Below are 18449 nucleotides of genomic sequence, written 5' to 3' on the forward strand. Positions count from 1 at the left end.
AAGGTGATTTTTATGGGTGATATATTAGAATACTAAAAACTTGGAGAGTAACAGTTGTTTAAGGATAGTGGTCATGCACATGATAAATCTTATTTTTCATAAACTTATACTTCACATGTATTAATCTACAAAAACCTGGCATGTAATTTAAACCTTGTAAAACTGGACCAAAAGATACATACCTTATAACATGTAATCAAAGTCACTTGTCTCTTAAAAAAACTGCAGATGGTTTGTTTACAGAACCAGCATTCTCTGACGCTGATGTATAAAGGAGTAGATGCACAAAGTTTTGGATTGTTGAGTTGGTTTAAAGAGCCTTATTTTTAACTTCCATGAGCAGTTATTATACACAGAAAGCTCTTAGCCTCCTTTATGGAATACAGAAACATGAGGTACCAAGCACTGGAACTAGATTAAAGGTGAAGGCTGCAGACTTTCTTGCAGGTACGGTAGCTCATGCTACAGGCAGCATTATAACCTATATAGAATTATCTAACTCTAGATAACAATAGCAAATATAAAACTCTTATCATGTCTATGGAACTTTGAAAAGAACTGAAGACATAATGATAAGGACGAGAAACAATTTTATGGAAGGTGTTGTGACCTGTTATGACTATCAATTGTCGGTTGCTATTATTTTAGCAACTTGAACTGAAATTTGAAAATAAGGAAAACAAAGCCAAAACATTAGCATTTTTTTCTAATAGATTGGTACTAAATTGTCTTCTTTTTCCCCAAGTGAAGTCAAAAGGAAACAGTTGCCACTTAAATCATATGTGAGCTTCAGTCTCGTAATAGGAAAATCAGAGTCGTGATCAGCATCATTCTGATACTGCGGTGTAGGTTTGGGTAATGGCTTGTGAAAAACACTGAGATGACTCAGAAAGGCTGCTACAAGTTTTAGCTTGGAGAATATCTGTCTTCTGGTGGAGAGGAAGGTGTGGTTCAGATGTGCAAATATATGTTCCTTCTGTGGCAGGATCTGAGCAGATTAGCAATGTAATGACAATGCCATGAGTAAGCATTTTCTATGGCTGTCACTCTATGGGACAAATAAATAAGATACCAAATATAGCTCAAGATTTTTGATGTATTGCTTTTTATGTAGTTTCTGGAGGATAGTTTTCAGACCTCTGGAATCTTTTTTTTTTTGTTTTTTAGATCTTTTGAGAGTGAGAAGTTGGAGGAAGAAAATGTTTTAACACAGCTTTGCTGTAGGGGAGCACTCTGTCAATGACCTTTTTCCCAGACCCCTTGATACCTATCGTGGCTATATCTTTAGAAACTATTTCTGAATGGCTGTGTATACCGTGCAATTTGTATTTTATAAAAAGCAGTAATTTTTCTTTGAAAAGAGATGTTGGAGATTCTTGGGGGGAATTTAAATCAGCTTTGCAAAAATTCCATGAAACTGGGAATAAAACCTTTATTTAGTGATTCAAGATTTACATGTAGAAGTCATTCAGGGATTCAACAGGAAGATGAATAAAGTAAACCACCAGGTACATGGATCAGTTAAGGGCAGAATTAATGCTAGAGCCAATTATACAGACACTAAATTGACAGAAGGATTTGAACAATATCTGATAGAATTTTTATAAGTTTTTCCTTTCCCATTGCATAATTAAAAGCAGGCATCTACCTACACATGAATGCACATATATATCTATATGAATTTTACAAGAGTTTATTAAAGATTTTGTGTGGGGAAAAAAAAGGATTGTTAAGACTGACTCTTTGCTGTCAGCATTATGTGAGTGACTGCTTAATTCATGGGGTTTTGTTCCTAAATCAGAAAACTGTGGCTCTGTAGGCATGAAATTGTAATATAACAGCAACGTATATTTTAAGTGGTTGCTCATTCCTGTAAAAAAAGTCATTAATCATTAAGTGTTAATGAAACTGAAAGGTTGAAGTAGGTGATTCTCTTAATATATACAGCAATTGTAAGTAGCTGTGACCTCCATCAGAGCTGTTGAATTAACAATCCCATTGTTTCAGACTATTAATAATTTTAATAACTTCTTCCAGTTACTCTGAAATTTAAAGCTATGACAATGAAACCTGTTGATAGAGATAAGTTGCGGAAATCTGTGTGTTAAGACTCTTACAGAAAAAATGCTCAGGATATAGTCTATCCTTGTCTATGCTTCCAGGCAAATATAGCTTAAGAGTCAGTGCCCAGTCTGCAAAACTGTACTGCTGTAAATTAATTCTCACATTATAAACATATTTCAGATATCCTTATTTGTCATGAACATTATTGCGAATGTATCCCAGGGATGGTACCTCATTCTCACTGTATTAATTTGAGCTATTTTTGGGAACTAGTTCATGATAGGCTGCTCATCTGTCTCCTCCAGCCCCTGTTGTGAGAAGGTTCCACATCTCACCCTGTGCTGAAGAGGAGCACTGCAGCACTTCAGATCCTGCATTCTCACCCATGCTGCACCATGGATTGTGTCTCATGCTTATACCATCCAGGATTTGTATAGAAAGAGGCTGCACAGTCAAGTGTGGAAATTTGAAATAAAAATCTCAGCTTCAGAAGCGTAAGTGGCTTCTAGTGATCAAAAGGAATAATGTCATGGAAGGAACATGTTCATGTGTAAGCAGTTAAAAAACTTGTGAATTATCAAAAGTGTTAGCAGTTATGTTCAAGAGTTTGTAAAGGACAAATAAATACCAAATGACTAAAGAAGGGAAAATACTTTGATGTCTTTATGCAGAGAAGAAAGAGAATGAGGGTTTTATAAATACTTCTCTAAAATTTCTGGTAAGTTATCAGAAGAAACAATCACAAAATTGAGCTGTACTCCTAGAACATATTGAGAAGGATAGCACACAACATAACTTGTTGAAGAAGGCTGCGTTTCAGGCCATGTGAAAACTCTGAAAAAAGCCCCAAACACCCTAGTATATGACACATATGCAGAGTTCAGCATGACTTTCATTGCCATTCTCTTTTTAAAGCAAAGGACTACATAGAAAATTCATTTGGAGTACTCAGTCTCTGAAGGAGTATATCAAGTGAAGCTCTGTGAGGATCTCTCTTTGGTTCTGTTTTTGTTATGCTAATTAGTGATCTGGATGGTGATGTAGAGTGACTTATTACAGTTTCAGATGTTTCTGAATGGGAGAACAGCGAAGTGGTGTATTTTCAGTTTCTTTGTCACAAAAAGACTATTGATCTGAAGCTACCCTGGGCTGAGGTGCTGTCACTGGTGTTACTTCTGAACCCCAGTAATGTATGATTTATAAAAGTACAAAATAACGGTAGCCTCAAATCGACTTTTTTTCTTGCTGGGGATGAAGAAGTAAAATAAATTGCTGTTGGGGAAGACAACTGAAATAACCTCCTTGAAAAACAGCTCTGTAAGATGCTTTCAAGTAAGAGGACCTCATTGTTAGGTCCTGTATAATTTTCAGAATAAATCAGGCATGCTTCTGTCAGAGCAAAGGTGGTTATTGAGTAAAGGGTTTACCTGAGTGCCCTGCTGGCGTAGAGAAGTGAGAACACAGACTATTTTACCTAATGTCTTTCCTCTGTAAGTAGAAGAAATGGCAGGAGGCCTGGCTGTTCTTGGTTCAGTAGCTGGAGCCCATGTGCAATTACAGCTTTATCTGCTTCATGAACTATGGTAACATATAGTGAGGATGTGGCTGTGGTGTGGTGGCAGCTGCGGTGCTGAGCTGCATCTTGTGTGTTTCCCTTCATCCTGTACTGGGGGTGAGTGCGAAGCTATGGCTTTACACTGTACGGGAATTTCTGAGGAATAAAGGTGCCATAATACTAAATCTGGTACAGTGGCTTCATTTATCCTTGCACTGAGCAGGGCTAGGAATTAAGTGTATGCTTTAAGCTAGCTTTCCTGTCAGTCAAACCCCAGAGTGCTGTCGGCCACAGTCGGTGTTTTGAATACTGCTTTGAGTGCAAATAATACTTAAGAATCTTATTTGAACATTTGTGGCATAAACATAAAGATGACAGAAAGAGTGCCTTTTTTTCAAGCTACTCTTTTGTTATTCCAAGTAGGAAACAGCAGGAAGCATTGCTTTAAATCATTATAGTGCATGTCTTTTATTTGTCTATTTTCTTACACCATGCATCACACCCTATGTCACAACAGAACTTCCATCTTTCTCTGAGCATGATGAGGTGTAGTAACCACTCATGTCAAATTTCCTTGTAGTGTGGACAGTGCTGACATAATGAGGTTCCTTGTTACTATGTCAGAGTAAGAACATCAATAATGATTTTTAAATGTCAATATGCTTATTTGTGGCTCTACAGATGTATCAAATAGGTGTTTCTGATGTCTGCCAAATAAAAAACATTTTCCAAGATCATTTATATAAACGATATTACTTTCTGCATAATTCTGATTTTCAGAGAAAGCTGGACAAATATTTGGTCCAATGGTCTTAATTATAACAATTGCAGCAGGGAAACTGGTTTGATCACAGTTTATGAGTTGATAGAACAATTGGTCTTCATTTCTTACTCTGAAATGGGTAAGAGCAGATATAAAGATGTCATATAAGTATAGCTTATTAAAAATAGTGTGTATTTAAAACATATGATTGATCACTTTTGAAATATATTAAATAGCAAGGGCTCAAACTATTTGAAAATGGAGCACTACAGCTTTCCTTTGAGTTACAAATTAAATATTGTTTTGTTATTAATTAAATATTCTTTGTCTTGGCTCCCATCCTACATTAGTCTGCTCTTTCCATTCATTTTTAAGAGGTTAATAGTAAAATATTAAAGGTAGATAAGCCTGCAGAGCACTTTGTGGGATCAGAAACAGAGGTGCTAGTGGGTTATGGCATGCTATTTGGAATCACGGTAGTACTTCAAGTGTCAGAAGCAAAGCTTAACATTTCTGAATCCTGCGGGTCATCATCCATGCTGGTGAGCACTAACAGAGCTCCTTTCCTTTTTGAGTACTTAAAAATAGCTAAGTCTAAGAATGATTTTTATAATAATTTAAGAAGCCGTCTGCAAAACTTTGCAGCTGGCCTGAAATGCTCGTTTTACAGAAAGTATGATTTTACCTTACCATTGGTTGTAAAATGTTTGATCAGTATGAGGTTGCTGATGTTTTTTGTTTTTTGGTTTTTTTAACCGGATTTCTAATCAAAGCACCCCAAAAGGAAGAAATTAATTTAATAAAATCTAGTGGGAGTAAAGTTCACTTTTGTTTATGGAGAACATGTTTTTCTTAATTAGAAACTGTTCTGTGTTATTATTCGCAAAGCTACTTCATGTGAATTTGTCCAACTATTTAGGAAAGGAATCAGAAAAGTCACTATGTTGAATGGACATGGAATGGGCTGTGAGACTTAGTCTAGAGGGAATGACTACAGAAATGACATGATCCAGAATGCAGGGGTTCAGACTATCTGCTCTAGAGACACACATGTGTGATAATCTACAGCCCATAACTGCCTCAAGCTTGAGTCACAGGGTGGCTGGGTTGTTGACAGGTTTGCTTGTTTTAAATTTAGAGACTGGAAAACTTTGCACTCTATAGTAGTAATTAGGTGCAATCCTTTGGATTTCGTCCTGGCTTTTTCACTGTAGGTTGCTAGTGGCGTTTTGCAGGTGCCACTACAGTTTTCTGGGTTTGTTTTATCCTTTTTACCTTTCTGGCTTCCAGTCACCAAAACTTGAAATGGTTCTAAATAAGAAATCAGGAAAAATGCCTCAATTTCCTTGATCCATCAGTCAGCCTTTGAGTGTTTCTCTGGATTCCACAGTCCATGCTGATTTTAACATCTTCATGCAAGTCCTCCCCTGTTTATCAGTGAACCTCTAATCTTTCCTGGCCTATTTGAACTCAGTAGATTACTAACTAGCTTATGTGAAATGAAAATACAGTAAATTATAATAACTTCCAAGCAAGCATTTCAGATCGTTGAAGCTAAGTAAAAAGCTGACAGAGGAAATGGTATAACTGTTTTGAAGGAAGATCTTCGCATGCTTTTTTCCTAGTATGTGCTTGGGCAAGTTTGTTATCCAGACTTCTGGTGAAGGATAAAGCATAACTGTGTCCTCTCCTTCTTTTTTTACATACCCTTTAGGAAGGCCTGAAATCACAAGCAGGCCAGTCAAGACCATGCTGACCTCTCTGTGTGTCCTCAATTGGCAGGTAAGGAGCATCCTGAAGCAACGTAGAATCTGAGAAAGCATCTTAAATTGATGCTCTCTTTTTTCGTCCCTTCCTCTGTGTCTTGTCCAGAATATGATTCCATGGCTGTACCTATACTAATGAAAAGAAATTGGTTTGCTTTGAGCATGTTATCCCTGCTGGGAGTTTTATCATAAATTTTATAGCCCATATGTGAATCTTAGTTTTAATATTGAAGACAAAGTCTCTGCAGTGTACCGGATTAATAGTTTTACCTACCTCTTTGACTATACACACTGTTCCCTGCTAGCACCAAACAGGTTTTCTCCTGTATCATAGCAGAAAAAGTTGGAAATGCAACTTGAATATTAATTGTTAGCTAACTATTCTCTGAAGGCAAAGTAGTAATGTTCTTCAGTGAAGCAGAACTGGTTACATCCCCAGTAGAGAAGTTTCCCCATAATGAGGAAAGGTATAGCACAGCAGTAAGGACTGTTACCCAAATGTGCGATAAACACCCAGGCAATATGTTCTTAATGCTGACAAAATGTTCATGTTATAGAGATTTGTAAATGGATTATAAGACATTAACGCTTAATACTTCTTTTCTCTAAGTCTTGTCAGGTTCTGGTATCTGATAGTCATTGAGTGTGGCTTACACCAGAAGAACATCTAGTACTACTTCAGGAAGAAACTTGTTTTACTTTGTAGCTCTCATGTATGAACAGCATAGAATACCACCTGCATGAGAAAGCAGGTGTTAATAGTGAGGAGGCAAGTATGAAAACTTAGAGATAAACAAAGCCAAGAAAAGCTAGAGAAGAAAGGAGGAAGGGACAGAAGAAACAAGGGTTTAGAAGATCAGATGGAGAAGAAAATGTAGTAGATGACACATGGACAGAGATAGGGCAGTGAAAAGAAAAAAATGCTAGTAGTAGGGGCTCTTTAAGTAAAGTTGTAATTTCTTTTTTTTTAAAAGCAAAAGGTCAAAGTTCTCTGATAAAATGTTTTCTGTGGCTGTGCAGTTGTGATGAAAAAATCATTGGATCAATAAATTTTCTCTAACTAGGGTCAAGTATATGAAAAGATGAGGATGGTGGTCTCATCTTGTGTCTATGTATGTGTGATGCACATATTACATCGGTGAATGAAAGATACTTTTAAATTTGAGAACTATGAGTTTTTTGTCTAATCCTGTTGGAGAAAAAAACATCCTAAGTATTTTTGCTTTTTTTTTCCCAAATGAAGAACAAAACAAAAGAAAATATGCCCAAAACAGACCTGATTTCACTACACATACTACTTTCCTTTACATCCAGTGTTGAAACCTTTTTTTCGTATTTCTTAGAAGTAAAATTATGGAAAAAATAATGGTTGTATTGTAATTACTCTTATAGAATATAATTTTGCAAATATTTTTAATGCAACTGTTTCATTTTTTTTCTCAACTGAAAAATTTGGGAAACTGAATTTATAATAAATGCATTTTCTTTTTTGCTACATGGTATTTATTCAATTTCCTCCTTATTTTTCTCAAAATTCCCTTTAATAGTAATACTTTTATTTCCCCTTTCCACAGAAAAGTAGTACCGAGACCTAAAGTCCTTTTTGAGTCAGAACACCAAATTTAACTTCAGATCAAGCTTCTAATTCCATGCTTTGGAGAGATTAATATGTATTTTTTCATCTCATCTTTTCTTGCTGTAGAAGATGGGAATTTTTTTACTTCTGTGATCACTTCAAGTTTTTGTGCTTCAATTCTTATAAATACAGATGATAACACGTTTGTCCCTATTTATTTCCTTTCTCATCTATGAATTTTCCACATTTTCAGTAAAAAGAGTCTTGTTTTGACAATCAACATATCAAAACATGGTAACTTGCACAGCAATAATCTCTGAGACTCATGTAACAAACAGAAACTTATATAGGCATGTTTTCTAACCATGGAGCTGCAGAACATGTGTTGCATTTTGGGAATATCCCCCTCTTCTTCCAGTGGTAGAATTCCCATGAGAACATTTCAAAGCTCTATCCATTGTGGCAGATGTGAATTTTAGGTGCTGTTAAGCACTTAGGAGATGAAACTGACCAGTATTTCTTGCCTGCAGAACTGACTGGGAGAAAAGTAATTTATTTTGAAATTTGGGTAAATTTATTCTACTCATTAGGGATTAACAGATTGGAATTACATGTGTGGTGTACGGTAATAATATCTGTTTTTAATCTGTGCTTTCTCCAGCTGCTTCCTCCAGAATCCCTTGTTTCTTAGGTCTCTGTTAATCATCAGCTTATCAGTCTTCTGGGATTTTTACTTGGCAAAAACATTCATGGTCTGTAGACCACATACATGGAAAAATGGATTATAATCTGGAAAAAATTTTGTAGGATGGCAGTTCTAAACCTTTGGAGTTTTTTAGAAAATGCTTCCAACACCACTCCTCAGAAACAGTCTTCCATTTTTTCTACTTCTTGGATATATCTTCTCAGTTTCTTGTCTCCTGAATATAATTGAGACATGCATACAATTCATTAAAATGTTTTTCACTTCAGGAAGATACTGCCTTGACTAAACTGAAGCAAATACAGATGTAGAAGTGTAAAAAAAAAAAAAACAAACTAGGAAAGTTTAGGTTTTGTTTCCTTTGATTTTGCAGTATTTGCAGCAGAGAGAAGTCTGTTTTGTCACTCTTCTCTATTGTTTTATCTATCCTTGAAGATACTGCACCTTGGTCCTTCAGTGGATAGATTGACCTCTTTAATTAACGAAGATTAGACAGAAATTAATGTACAGTGTTGATTAGCTGAATGTCATGGGAGTCACTGCATAATTTCAGATGGTCGAGAGAATTTTCCATACACTTAATAGACGTCATGACCCTGTATTAGTTGCAACGGAAGTTTGAACAAGGGAGCAAAGGGCACAGCTTTCCAATCTAGTTACATGAACTGTTGTGAAACACGGAGGCATGTTCCATGGAACTGGATAGGCACTACCTTAAATAAATAATTAATGCTTCCACTGTTAAATAAAAAAGATTACCTAGTGTGTCTTCGAACATTCTTCTCATCTATTTGGCAGGTCTATCATTCTACCAATATAATTAGATTATGATATGATTAAATGTATGGATCTAATGAGAATAGGGATGGCTCTTTTGAAAACATAACCAATTTTTTTTTTTAAATTAAACTCAAGTTTAACATTGTTATCGAAGCAGCGATTTGCCAATGCCAATTAATGCCATTGAGCATATTACTTATTAATTGGCCATTGCCAAATAATTAACCAGTGAATGTATGTGTACTTTAATTTTTTCAGTTAATGAAGGACAGATCATTTTCAGGAGAAAAAAATCTGGAAATAGTAATCACTTTTAAAATCCTAAAATGCTCTGAGGTCTGAGTAAGGTTATAAAATATCAGGACAACTGTTATCTCTTGAAGAAAATATTAAAGAGCATTTTCTTTTTTTCATCTGTTAGAAGTGTTATATTTTGTCTCTAAATACACTTTGTACTTAATTTAACATGATTTGTGCTTTGCAGGAGTAAAATTTAAGTTAACATGAGATTGTAGAGTGCTTGCATTTTGGTTCTGAAATATGTGTGTTGTTTTCATGATATTCATAGGTCACACAGATTCTAAGGACAAACTTCAAGCAAAAATCAGTTATGTCTCTTAAGTGGTAGGTAACCAGCCGGCCACGTTCTGAAGGTGTTTTGACTTTGTGAACAAGAGGTTCCTTACAGAGTACTAGGCATAGGCTAGGATCCTTGAAGGGAGCCAGGACGCTGACTAAGGAGTGTTTCAAGGAGAGTGATCGCTAATCAAGCAGATACCATTGAAAGCATAGTGCTCTGTGATCATGGAAGTGTATAAAAACCATGCAGCTCAGGTGTAGAGATTCTCTGCATATAAAATAAGAAAATGTTTAAACTTAATTTGGCCTAGATATGGATCACAAGAAAAAGTAGAATGATTTGCCCTGTAGAACATGAGGTGAAAAAATAATGTAACCATTATGATCCACGTAATTCAGACACCTTTTGGGGAGTAGGATCTTGAGAGGCAAACAGTGCCTAGGTGACTGTCAGGGCCCTGAGGGTTCTAAGAGTGGCTTCCTGGCCCTGAGCTTCTTTTCCCTGGGATCTCCACTAGTGCTGCTGTGGACCCAGGAGCTCCGCTTCAGCTTGACCTGGGCTGTCAGCCCACTGACACTGGAGAACGGTCTGTTTGCAACCCTGGCACAGCTGTGGACCTCGTGGGCTTTGACCTGTAGACTGTCCTTCTAGCTTGATATTACCTTGTTTCTATTGTCCTGCCTGGCAGTTACTGGACTGTCTGAACACTGGTCTGATCCCGACTTCCGAGTTTAATGTCAGACCTGTCTCATCACAGATTCCCATGGCAATCTGGACTTGAGGTTTGGACTCCTCCACCCAACCTGCCCTGCTGCATCCCTGGCATGTGGGAAGGGCCTTAGTTGATAAGGCACATATTCTGGCAGCCCGGGGATCCCCCTTGACTCCCAGCTTCCCTGCTTTTTAGGGAGCAGCTGGCCTCTTGCTATGCCATGAAAGTAACTATCCTTATAATTACTATATATCAGTAACATCATATAAATTTGTGGTTGACCAGGTAATGAAATAAAAGGGACTACATATAGAAGGCAGGTTATTTGTTAGGAGACACGGTGGTATGAGGAAATTAAGAAGAAAGGTTCAGAAATGGGTGCAAAGCCAATTGATGAAGAATAGAGGGAAGTACACTTCTAATAGTAGGAGTGCAGACTTTTTCAGCTGATTTACAGATCTAAGCCACATGGAGAAACTCTGTCTTGGTCAACCTACTGGACTGTCAGTCAGCTCTGTTTTCAGAAAAGACTCTGTGTAGGAGGCTAGAGCAAAGAGGCATAGTCCACCACCCCTGTATGATTTCAAGTTCAGTAGTGGTTATGTGTGGTTCATAGGTTTTAATATCAATAATTAGTAACTTTGTAGTCATGTGTGATAGCATGCACAATGATGTAAATGCAAATTAAATGTAGTGGTGTGTTTATTAGCTAAGTAGGTTTTGGTTATGTGATTTATTAGTTTTTTGTAATTTATTGCTTAAGTAATGAATTGTCCTCTTCTGAACTGGTTTTCTAAAGCCTGCAATCTATAGGAGAATTGGACCTCAAGATGACATTCTAAAACATTTGATGGAGAGAAATTTCTGTTCTTGATGGCTACATGTTACAATATAGCATACGGGAAGGTTGTGAAATATCAGACTTCATCCCATCTTCCATCTGCAATAGCGTGTGCCAGGAGGAAGGAAAAAATGTTTTCCTTCTTTACTTCTTATCATGCTCTTTTTCACATTGGTTTCAAAGGAAGGGTTCAAATGTGACTCTGAACATTGTATCCTCCATTTACTGAAAATACAATTTTGTACTAAAAATCTTTGTAAGCTTTAGAGATACAGCCTGACCTTTAGGATCTTGTACACTTCTTGAACTTTTTTTATTCTGTTGTCTTTCGTGGCTGCCCAGTGCATTTTACACCAAGCTTTCTAGATCTTCTAAACATTGTCATTTACTCTCTGCGTGTCTTTAAATGTACCAAACAATTTCTGTAGCAGTTATTTTTGGATTTAAAGAAGAAAGTGAGATGAACTTGAGATTCAGATTTTTTACTTCATACGTGTATTGCCAACCTGATTTAATACACATGCTGCATATGTTTGAGTTGTCTATTGATGTGGCAATTGTTGTGAATGTCAAAACATAAATCAGAAATAAATAATTGTTTTAAGTTTATGTACATTTGGTGGGGAGAGAAATCATGAACAATTAGTTTAAATGAAATCCATGGATTAAAATTTTATCATAGACTTTCAAAATAATATTTAAGTGTGTATTTTTCATATTTGAATTTATTTGCAGTTAGTACTTTTCACAAGTACATTGTCTATTTAGACAAACTATTGTCACAATTGACTCTATATCTTACAGATTCTTTTTGAAGTTTGATTATTTTAAATTTTTATTTAATAAGTATTATTTCCCATGGGTGTTGAAAAGTCAAAGCTTAAAGGAAATGGGTTTAATATTTAGGAAATTATATTTCTGAGGAGTTGAAAGTTTTTCTTGATCAATTTAAACATAAAAACAAAAAAAATTTTGAGTCTTGACTGTGAAGTATTTTTCACCATTGTAAGAAAAACATCAAAAAGAAAAAAATTGCAATTTTGTTTTATTTTATGCATATACTAATCTTATAACTAATCCATTTTTCTCACAGTTTATCCTAATAGTGTTGAATTGTTGCAATTTTTTATTAAGCCTGTTATTAATTCTTAACCATGAAGTAAAACCAAGACGTATCAGAAAGAGGAATAGTAAAACACTGTTTGAAAACACAGAGTATATACGTAATCTTCCATAGTTGTTTAATGATTATTCAATACTGTTTTCTCTGCTGCTGTTCACACAATACATAAAAAATGAAGGAATGTTAATGTGAAGCTTTCAAGCCTAGCAAAACTGCTGGTTTATGGGATTGCTAATAGCCTCCAGAATGTAGAAGACATTGAAAGTAATCTCTGAATTCACAGTCTATACCCTCCAGGTATAGCTGTTTAGTGCTGCTTGTATACATAATTTCTTTATGTAAATATTTAATGTTTTATATTACATCTTTCAGAATATATTTTAATCTTCAAAACTTTTCCTCTTTGCTTACTTTCATTGTGAATGTTGCATTTCATAGATATGGATAAAATTGAAATAAAACAGGGAAAAAATTAGGAGATCGCTTAGATAGTTTTTTTCTTGGAAACTTTGGCCTAGATGTCTTATTTTAGGAAATAGTTAAAATAGATTTATGCTCAAAATGCATTGAAAGACAGTAATTAATACATTCACAAATGGATGAGTTGCAAACATTTTCCTGTAACGTTTACAGACTTACAGAATTGTTAGAAGACTAATGAAAACAAAGTAAGCTATTTTATTTACTCAAGAATTATTCCTACTTTCAGCAGTAAGGCAAAGTAAATAAACAGGAAAGTTTTCCAGTGAACTTTAAAGTATTTGTGCATTAAATCTTTCTTGTTTCCGTAGTGTCTCTCTTCATTAGGACAATGAAGACTCTTCTTTCAAGATCTGGATGATAAATTATTTAAAAATTGCCAGAGCAGCCTCTGTGTTTTACTCTATTTAAGTTTCCTGACAAAGTCAGTTGCCCCAAATTAGAACATAAAATTAAACTAGTGTTGGCAGTATGTTTTTTGTAAGGAGCTCATCAATCAGTTTTTATGTGTGTTTTTTTGTGCTCTTATGTTTAGAAGTTGACAGTATGATGTACACAAGCCTCACTAAAATGCAATCAAAACCAAGTGCAGTTGAAAAATACATGTGATCTACTTAGTAAGACACTAATCAAGACCTAAAATTTTGACCATCTCCCCATGTTCAACCTACAGGTGCCAAAAAGCCCAGATGTCTGGCCCCATATTTCAGATTTCAGTTTTTTTTTTTTTTTTTTGTTTTTTTTTTTTTTTTGTGGTGGTAACACTTAATGCACTTATGCAGAGGGTGTAGTGATAGTTAACATACAAAGTAAAAAATTCTCTTCAAAGAAAACCTACATGATTTTTAGGAGGAATCTGAAACCTAGAATTAGTGCTTTTGCTGCCTACTTTAAGGCAGTGTTAGTTCACCCAGGTGGTATTGCAAAGGCTGATTCCTGTAAAGGGAAAAAGTTATATATGATTAGACACTTCACACTGTAGCCATCATGCCCTATTGTCTGCTTGGAAGAGTTCTGGTCACAGGACCTTGTTGGATTGGAAGCTGCAGGTCTTGAGTGGCAGAGAGCATTTTAGACATATGTCCTGTTGCTCACATCACCCTGGTGTCTTCTGTGATCTGCAGGCTTCCTGTACAAACGGTATTTGCTTCCTCCTTGGCTAACGTCTGTTTGACATTCAGGGAGAATGTTTCAGTTAGGAAGGTTGAGCTCTTGCAGTCATAAATGATCATTGCCTTAAAATTCCAACTCTTTTTTCCAAGGTGACTTCTTTTCAGATCCTTTGGAATTCTGTAAATTGCAGTGCCTTATGTCTTTAAAAATATTTCAGTTTATATAAGCCCATTGCTACTGTCCTTTAATTGTTTCTTGTGTTATGGTCCCTGTTTTTGTTATTTGGATAGTAATTGAAAAATGCTCTCTTCTTTAAGGTCATAAATCTTTGGAGCAATGAACATATTGCCTAGACTGTTTATTTCTTCACTCTGTGTGGAACCACGAGTTGGACTCGATGATCCTTACGGGTCCCTACCAACTCAGAATATACCACGATTCTAAATACACTAGATAATTTCCATTTAATTTTCTCTTGCAGTTGTTATTTTCTATGCAGTGACTTTTCCTGTGGTGTTGAACTCAATGCTGTTCAACAGAGCTTCTAACAAAGTGAACTATGTCTACACAGATCAAGTGGCTGATTGGTTCTCGACTCAGGTTGAGAAGTCAACTTTTAATTGTAATTTGAAATTTTCACCAGAAGGGCTTCCCTTTTTATTTGTAAGTATTACAAGTGTTATTGCAGATCCTATTAGCTCATTCATTTTGAATATAACATAAATATTCTTTATCTTTCTATCACTCTTTATAGTAGTGGTCCACTAGCATATGCCTTTCTTAGGATCTCATTTGATTTGATTGAATTATTATAAGGTTCTTAAATACTTATAACTTACATTTTCATAATAATTTACTGTTTTCATAATCTTCCCAAAAATTGGCTGCCACAGGCTTCCATTTTCTATCTATCATCTTAGTTACCTTGGTTTCATCTACTAGTGATCTTTCCATTTTAAATGCCATTTTATTTTGGGGCTTATTTTACTTCTGCCTGCAACTAGCTGTCTTTCAGAACCTAATTTTAGGTCAAGTTTTCTTTATGGCGTTTTTATGTATCCCAAGTGTGGTCTCATCTATCTACCACTGTAAAAAAGGGAAATGCAGAAATTCTGGTATAATTCTCCTCCACTCTGTGTCCTCTCAGGTCCCTGACTTTCCTACCATAAACAACGGAATTAACAGTTATTAAATTTTACTCATTGCATTCTCATTCATTTTCACCCACTTAAAAGATATCAAATTAGCAAAATCCAGCTGCCTGATGACTTAATGCAACTTTTTGTGAAGGTGTGTTGCCAGCTGTCCTGTCCTTAACATGCCACTAATTGAGCAGCTAGAGATTTTGTGACATTAGGATGATTTGCTAAATGGAAAAAATAAAAAAAAGTATTACAGTAAATAGAAGAAAGATTCCTTTAAGAAGTGGAAGATTAATACAGGATAAGCCTGGTAATTTCTCATTTGTTTTTACGTTTTATTTGGGCAGAAAAGAGAAAAAAAAAAGAAAAAGATTAGATTTCATGTAGTGCTGTGTAATGCAGACGAGGAGTGAATACTTTCCTGTGTTATGTTTATGATGTTACTCTGTATGCCAGTACATTTGTGATTTAGAAGAAAAGTTTCTTCAAGATGAATTGGTGCAATTTTAGTCCTGGAGAGTTAGCTAGTGCCTAAGTGTATGTAAATTATAGCAATCAAAATGTATGATTGAGGCAGCCAGAAGGGCCAACCATGCCCTAGGGTGCATCAAGCACATCATACCTAGCTGGTTAACAGAGCTGATTGTCCCGCTATACACTGCACTAGTGTGGCCCCACCTTGAATACTCTATGCAGTTTTGGGCATCTGAATATAAGAAGCACATCCAATTATTAAAGTGATTCTAGAGGAAGGCAATAAAGGTGTTAAAAGGCCTCAAGGGCAAGACTTAACTAGTGGCTGAAGTCATCTGGTTTATTCAGCTTGGAGGAGGCTGAGGGAGGACATTGTGATCTACATCTTTCTCAAGGGAGGGAACAAACAGGGAGGTACTGATCCCCTCTCAGGTGACCAGTGATGAGACATGAGGAAATGGAACAAAGTTACATCAGGGGAAGTTCAGATTGGACATGAGGAAAAAATTCTTCGCTAAGATGGTGGTTGGTCACTGGAACAGGCTCCCCAGAGAAGCAGTCACAGCACCAAGCCTGTCAGTGTTCAGGGAGTGTCTGGACAACACTTAGTCATATGGTGTAGTTTTAGGTAGTCCTGCCAGGAGCAGGGAGTTCGATTTGATCCTTATGGGTCACTTACAACTTGAGATATTCTATGATTCTGTGATTATTGAATCTTTTGAATAAGCAAAAAGAATCAAGACTAAATCCATTTTAACAGGAGAAGTATATATAGTATATGCACTTCTGTCCCATCTAGTTCTCCTAGGTGGAAAGTCACAATATATGGTTTTAATATTTTCATCTGTAACAAAATCAGTGTACAGTCAATAACTAAATGTTTACAGAATATTTTCCAAGGCTTAAAATAGCCACAGTGCTAAGTTTCATGAATGCCATTCATAAAATTATTGATTTTGCTTGATAGATAAGCCATTTAATAAGACAGCCTGAGATCATACATCTGTTCTTCAGTCTTGATAAAAATTATTATACTGTTTTCCATATACAAGCTCTAAAGGAATGCTGGGATAAGGGCATGGAACATTTTTGGTTTTTTTGCTTATAAGACTTCTGAGGAACATGCTGTAAGCATTTTATAAAAGTGTATCAGACTTAATTTGAAAATATCCATAGAAGCACTATCACCACTTCATGATGACTTGTCCCATCAAATACCCAAAGTTGTTAACTCTTAATTTAAAATTGACTAATCATTTCTGGCCATCTGTTCTTGTTCTCTGTTAAACTGGAGTCCATTGTCTGTAGTCCATTTTCTCCCTGCAGAGCTGCGTCTGTGTTGCATCTATTTTGATTCTGAAGAACATGATACTTCATTGAGCTCTGACTGTGAGATTAAATCACCTTGCATTTCTTACTATTCTTACATGTACAACTAAGCACTCTTATTCCCCTTTTTTTTTTAACTACAGCATCTCACTAAGAACTCTTTGAGTTACATGTCCATTTTAACCTCCAGAGACAAAATTTTCCAGAAGATGGTCCTCATTCTTTAGTATTTCTTCTCACTTGCAGTTTCTAGCATAGCATCACTTAGTTGTGTTTAGGCAGATTTTGAGTAAGAGAGGGACAAAACACCATTGACCACTAAATGGCTGATAGACATCTGCTTTATTTCCTTCTGTTTCTGTCAGTTGCTGCACACCTGAGTGGCTGCTTGGGGAACGGAAGGGGCACAGTTACTTCAAATTCACTGCACACTTTCCCCTGCAAAATAGCTATTAAAAAAATGTTTAATACTGCTCAAATATCAGCTCTTCTGGGAATATTCAAGCACGAAAAGCTGAAATGAATTTGAAATTTCAATCATAGTTATGACTGTGATGGGAATAAATGACAAGGAAAGTGAAGTTTTCAATACCATCCTCTTCAGTGCGTCAAATTACACAAGCAGAAAAATCCCTCCTAAAGATAGGGATTGCTTATACATTAGTGGAATAAATGGGAATTGGGGTTGTGCTTTGTTTGTCTTAATTTTCTTTGTTGCCATATTTTGATATACTGATGTAGACAGCTAGTGGAGGAGGGTATAGAGGGGTCATTATACTCTCTTTTTCCGCTGCTGATGTGACTGAGTTTTTCTCTAAGTAGCTGATTTTAATCCCTAATTGCAACTGAAAGTACCCAGCAAAAAGCTTATGTTTTAAGAAATTATTTATAGATCCATCCACAAATTTTATACTTACCTAAGGAGACAGTAAGAGCAGCATATAGTGGTCCGAAAGATTTGTTTGAATGAATGTAACTCTCATGTATTTGTATTGTGAAATGAACTCCATAGGTGACACGTGGACTGTACGATCAGACAATGTAAGCAGATTTTTGACAACAGCTTTAGTCCTGGTGTGGCGTGCCTCTTTAGCCTTTTTATTTGACTTCGGGTAATCAGATATGCGCTGGTGAATCTCCATTTCATCCTTAGAGGTCAAATTAGTTAAAACTCAGCCTGGGTCAATGTAATAATTAGGCATTATGGCTACCATAGCTATTGCTATCTGGCAGTATCTGAATCAGTTGAATACATTTAATTCAACATATGAGCACAGAATGGGGATGGTAGCCTGTATCACTAAAGCAGAAAGCCCTGCGGTCATTTGACCCTGGCTGGAGGCCAGACGCCCACCAAAGCCGCTCTGTCACTCCTCTTTTCAGCTGGACAGGGAAGAAAATATATATTGAGAGGCTTAGGCATTGAGATAAAGACAGGGAGAGATCAT

Source organism: Gallinula chloropus, assembly GCF_964237585.1.
Source record: "Gallinula chloropus genome assembly, chromosome: 1".
NCBI classification, from domain to species: domain Eukaryota; kingdom Metazoa; phylum Chordata; class Aves; order Gruiformes; family Rallidae; genus Gallinula; species Gallinula chloropus.